The sequence below is a fragment of the Falco punctatus genome (genome assembly GCF_963210335.1).
Source record: "Falco punctatus genome assembly, chromosome: 9".
Taxonomy (NCBI): Eukaryota; Metazoa; Chordata; class Aves; order Falconiformes; family Falconidae; genus Falco; species Falco punctatus.
The window spans coordinates 15,260,064-15,266,063 of record NC_137589.1 but is presented as its reverse complement, the minus strand read 5'-3'; positions in this window follow the sequence as shown (position 1 = coordinate 15,266,063).

The window sequence follows — 6,000 nt, the reverse complement described above, 5'->3', positions numbered from 1 at the left end:
TTGCTCTCCAGACAACACCGTTGCCGTGTCAGTACAAAACATTCCCCCACTCCTCTGCCTCTGTCTGGCCACCCCTCCCTGCATCTGCCTGCCTGCGTGCAACGGGTGGGAGGAGAGCGATTTCCTTTTGCAAAATTATCCCTCTAAAACCTTACCTCAGTTGTTTCTGGACAAGCTTAAAATTGCATACCTCTTCCAACCACATGCCTCTGCTGTTTTCTGAGCTGTGGCTTCCTTTTCTGGTCTGTGAGCATAATCCCAGAGTGCAACACACCACCCATGCTGTCCCAATTGCTCGACATCAACCAGGTTTTGGGGCTGGCAAGAGATTCTCCAGCCATTCCCCTGGTGTGCACAAGAAGGACAATTCTGAAGGTCAAAGTCAATGAAATGATACGCTATGTGAATATTTTTTCCTTATGTTCCTAAAATCACTTCATATACCAAGGGAGGAAAAAAAACACAACACAACTTTTCAGAAATGCAACTTCAGTCCATTACATTTCCAATGTTGAACTTGTGGGTGTTTTACCCAGACAAAGATCAGTGCCTGAGAGAAGGATAGCTGGCAGAGCTGCCAAGACCTGTAAGAGACTGAAAATGAGCAAACAAGATAACTGTTACATTTTTCTAATGTCACGGAGCTGAGGACTATTTAAATGACCTAAAAATAGGTAAAGTAGTGGAGATATCTATCTGAGCAAGGCCAAGGTGTAAAATTCTCCTTAAAAGTCAGGGTGTATTGTTTGCAGTCTTTTTTGGATATCATATCACAGGACACACATTGTTCTAGTCTATCACATTCCATACATTTATTTAAATGACAACAATGAACCTACACTAAAGCTCAAGCAGAAAAAATTACAGCAGTTGTACACATTTTTTGGCCAGTGGGATGGGGCAAACTGAGCCCTTCCAGAGCGAAACACACAGGCTGGGCTAAAGCATGGGGATCACACAGCTCTGCCCTCATGGGAACAACCCCACCACTGCTGTCAGGGTTTTCTTTGGAAAGCCTCTCCACACTGTGCAAGGATCCTTCTTCTCAAGTAAGGAGGAGTCTGCCATGGGAAAATGTTTTGGCTCCACACCTGCAGACTTATAGCCTTGGAGCTATATATATTATAAAGCTTTGGAGCCTCTCCTGTGCACAGAAATCACCATAAGAAACACCTGTACACCTCTTCACCTCCCCTTTGTCATCCCTCTCTCCTCAATAACCTCACAAGGACTGTTCAAAATGCAGTTGTGTTTCTCCCAGTTGCAGGCAGGTACCAGGGGTGATAGGATACTGCTCTTGAAAGAGTGCGCAGCCCTGAAGAAAACACAGGGCAGTTGGGGCCGGACTTCAGCTGCCTTCGCCAGCACGCCACAGCCCATCCTCCCCTCGGCAATGGCAACAGAAGAGAGAAATTCAACACCGAGAAATGTTAAAGCCCAGCCAAAACCAAAAGCCAACAGAGCAGCCAGCCAGCAGGGTCGTGTAAGTATGCAATACGTGGCAGCATGCTGCATTTTATTAAACAGCGAGCACCTCACAACAGAACAGTCTCCGAAACGTTAATTTTCCTGCAGTTGATTAACTGTCCGGCATCCAGACTCACATTACCTCCGAGACTGAGCACGCGTGGGAGGGAAACTGGCAGCAGCCAGACCGAGCAAGTGCCAGTGTGTGATCATGAAGTGCTCTCACACCATGTTTGGGATTATTGCATTCCTTAAGGAGAGGCCAAACAGTCATTGTGTCATCCCCCCGCCCCCCATCCCCTGTTGTCCCGTCCCCTTCCCGCAGTTATTTTGCTTCTTTTTTGGTGGATGGGGATTAGGATTGGAGGAAATCAGTGCCTGTTTGTTTTTCAGTCAGACACTCCTGCCCTGATTCTTTCAGGCAGGCTGACAGATACAGACATACAGACATACCGCCTACCCCCTAAATGCTTGCATGTGAGGCTCTCAGGAGCCTCCTGGCTGCAAACACCTCTTTTTAATGAAAGCGATGCCTCTTCAAAGCTGTTTTGCCATGCAATTTAACACAGAAAAGTCTCTCTAAGAAAGCAGCATTGTTATTTTTTTGTTGTTGTTTGACCATGCAAACAGGAAGGGGACTGAGCTGTCCTCATCTCCCAGAGCATGTGGCTGCCACACACAAATGTCAGCCCTTTTTTGAAGGCCAGCATGGAGCAACAGGAATGATCTTGTTCCCATAAGTCAACAAACAATGTTTAGAAAGGTCTGTGCTGTGGGAGGATTTCCTAATGTAATACAAGTCATCAAACTTAAAACACATGCCTACTCTGATGAAATTAATAAAGCAACAAGGCTGTGTAGGAAAACAGATACAGGAAAACAAGAACTTTCTCCTGATGACTTCATCCCACAGGGGTCAACAGCAAATCAAGGGCAGCATTGGTTGGGAAGAGAAAGCTCTTGAGATTTCTTGCAGAACTCGAAAGTTGTAGAGTTTAACAACATTTTTCTTCTTGAAAAAAAACCCCACAAACAAAAAAAAAAGAACATAATTTTCCCAGAATTGTACCACAAGAGCATCACTTGTGGGGAAAGTATTGCAACCTGTATCATCAAGGAATGAGCGTGTTCTGAGCCACTAGAAAGTGCTTCACCTCTTCTTTACCATGAGGATAATATTGCCTCCCGCACATACGGCACTCATCCATGTATTTTAGTCAGACAATATTAGGGTAGTTCAAAAAACGAGGCTAACATTTTTAAACATGGAAAAAAACCCAAACCAATCCAAACACAACCCACCGCCCACCAAAATCCCAACCTTAAACCCCAAAATCCCCCATCATGAGTTTGAAGAAGCTAGGTTAAGGTTGCAGCAGCAATGGAAGTTTGCCCCTAACTGCAAAGCGGCCAGATAGGGATGGGCACTCCAGAAAGGGTCAGGCTGCCCCAGGTGGGCACCCAGACCATGTTCTCCTCACATGCACTCAGAAAAAAAGAAAAAATCCAAAACAGACATTTAGAAAATTAAACGGTAGATCTTTTTCCATGTTCTTAACTATCAAAATTATAGCTGATCCTGTGTGGAAGCCTCTGAGTAATCTGCTGGAGCCCAAGAGGACATCCTAGAGTATAAATCATGGCTCTTGGCAGCACAGTCCTCGACCAGAAGGATCTTGACCTATGCCAGCACAGCCATTCCCAGGTATGGCACTGCCTGCTTCAACCAAGCAGGGCTTTACAAAGTCACTTTTTTGTTTTTTTTTTTTTTTTTTTTTTTTTTTTTTTTTTTTTAGTATATACAGCTGAAGTATTTGTGCAGTAGACTGCCGTTACAGAAGTTTTACCTCTTCTCTTTCTATTGCTTGGGGAGCACAAGTATGATTCTGATTTATTACCAGGAAAATCTTCCTCTGTTCATCTTTAGATGAATCAACTACTCTTCCAATTTAAAACAAGTCAAAAAGTAGCATGTTGTCAAAATCTGCATTAAAGTCCCACACACAGATGCATGCAAAAAATACCTTATTGTTTGAAAAAAAAAAACAACCCAACAACAAAACCAACATACCCCACATGCTTAAATCCTCCAATCAGCTTTTGCCAAAACACTTGATCTACCTTAAGCTTTTGTGCAAACAACAGAAGATGCACTAAATCTCCCATTTTAAGTACTACATTTGATTTGATATTAACCACTGAAGAGAGCAGACATACTCAGAAGAACACCAGCACCACCAACTCCCTGTGACTTCTCTAAAAACAGCTTCCCTAAAGCATTAGTCATTGGCTCCCTAACCTCATCTCAAGTCTTCCACCTGCCTGCCTGAAGTTACATAAATCATATGCTCAAATAAAAAAAAAAAAATTAAGCAAAGTTACCACAATTCCACAAACCATATAAAACACGGAGGTATTTAGTATTTAAATGCCTAAATTACAAGAACATTTTTTCTTCTCTTTAGTTAAAAAGTAATAGTCAAAAACACTGATGTACTTTGGCTGCAGAATTCAGAGGATGGAAGAGAATTTAATAAGCACTAGGTGATTTTCCTCAGACTTCACAAGTTATAAGGCCTGTTTGTGTTTGTTTATGGTTTATGTAATCTTGTAAAAGTATGTTTTAAATTCTTTAGCATGTGTAGCTATATTGACCTAACGAAGTTGATCATTTCAGCCAGAGTGATGTTGTTTTGTGAGACTATTACCCAGTGACTTTCCAGACTCTTATGAAAGACAGCTGCTTCACAATTCCTGACGAGTCCACACGGTGCCTCTGGGCACCTCAAAGCTCGGTGGCAGATTTTAAAATACAATTCACAGGTCACTGTCCTCAGACAAAGCTTCAGCTAGATGCAGGTGTATTGTGCTAACAACCCACTGAGCACAATTTTAACCTACTATAATTTTACATGCAAAGGAAGAAAAATCTTTCACTTTAATGATTCACCAAGGACACTCCAGGGGTGCATGGTGGGGTGTGTGTGTCTTTTATTGCATCTGACCCAAATTTGAGCTGCAATTGTCCTTGTGCTCCTCTGACACCAGAATCTCTTTAGCCTCCCATACACCAGTCTAACAGCGCAATAGATGTACACTTCTCATTGCACCATACCAGAGCAACTGTTAAATCCCTGCACGCTTCTCTACAGCTGCATTAGGAAGTTTGTGTCTGTTCAACATGTGTCTGTTCAGCCCCATAGCTCCCTGAAGAAACATTTCTTATTTCCACAATCTGATAGCAAAGCCTGAGAAGCAGAGAAAAAAAATAAATGTTGAAATGGTTTCCCTTTAAACATATCAATTATTCAGCAATATAACCAACCAACAACTCTTTAAAAGCTCTCAATTTCTGAGCTAATTTATGCAGGCATCTTTTAATTTGTACTTCTTCACTGCTAAAGATATCATAGAATGCTTTGCGTTAGAATAGATCTTTAAAGGTCTTCTAGTTCAACCCCACTGCAACAAGAAGAGACGTCTTCAACTAGATCAGGATAGAGTTTTAAAGCCCCTAAAAATAATAAGCCAGTCAACACAAGCCCCAAAAGTGAAGATTTTCACATACTCATCTGACCTGCAGTTCCAGGTTTCAGTTCTACAGAGATTGCTTCTAAAGATATGGTAAAGTGGAATAATTTTGGATGGGCTGAGTGAAATTAGGTTGTAAGAAAACATAATGGGGTAGAAAACACATAATATAAAGTAAAAGCTAACCTAGACACTTTCACAAAATCAATTTTATCTCTGAAAAATCAAAGTTGCAGCAGAAGACAAGAGGGTTCATTTTCTAGAATAATCAGACATTATTTTAAACACTTCTGATAACAAGTAGAGATGACAGCAATTATCTGAATAATGCTTTCGGGTATTTGTTTGATTTGTCCCAGAAACAACAGAAAGGTTTTGAAGTCCCCAGATGTTTTGTAGAGGTTCACAAAATGCTGAAATGCCTTCCCCCGTGTCTGTATGTGCATGTGCATGCACACGCTGATGGAAAGCTGCAATTCTGGTATTTTGCCTTGGAAAAAGTCATGAAAGGTCAAAAGCAAGGAAAACCTCAAAACACCATTAGGAGTTTTGCTACATTTTTGCGGTGCCTTTGGCACCCCCTTTCCCAGCATTTGTTACTCTTCCCTTGGCCCTGGCTGCCACAGCACATTCAACTCTGCCAACCCCGGCTCACCCAGCAAAGCCCGTCTTTCGAAGCACTGCACACTATAAAAGTAGTGTCCCTCCTACTTGCCAATCTCTCCATCTGCTGCCACAGCAGGGGTGTTGGGAAAGCTCTGCTTAGATGTCACACTGCCTGTTGCTGGAAATTTTTGCCATCTGCTATTGCCTTTACTCCCATGCCTCACAAAAATATCGGTGACTCTACACGGAAAACTATTCCTTTATCACATGTTTAAAAACATTACTAATTTGCATCATGACTGCTTTTTGATTGCTCTTGTATTCACACAAACAACAAAACAGCACAGATTAAGGAATAAAGATACAAGGTCAGATTTGTATGGCTATTAATTAACT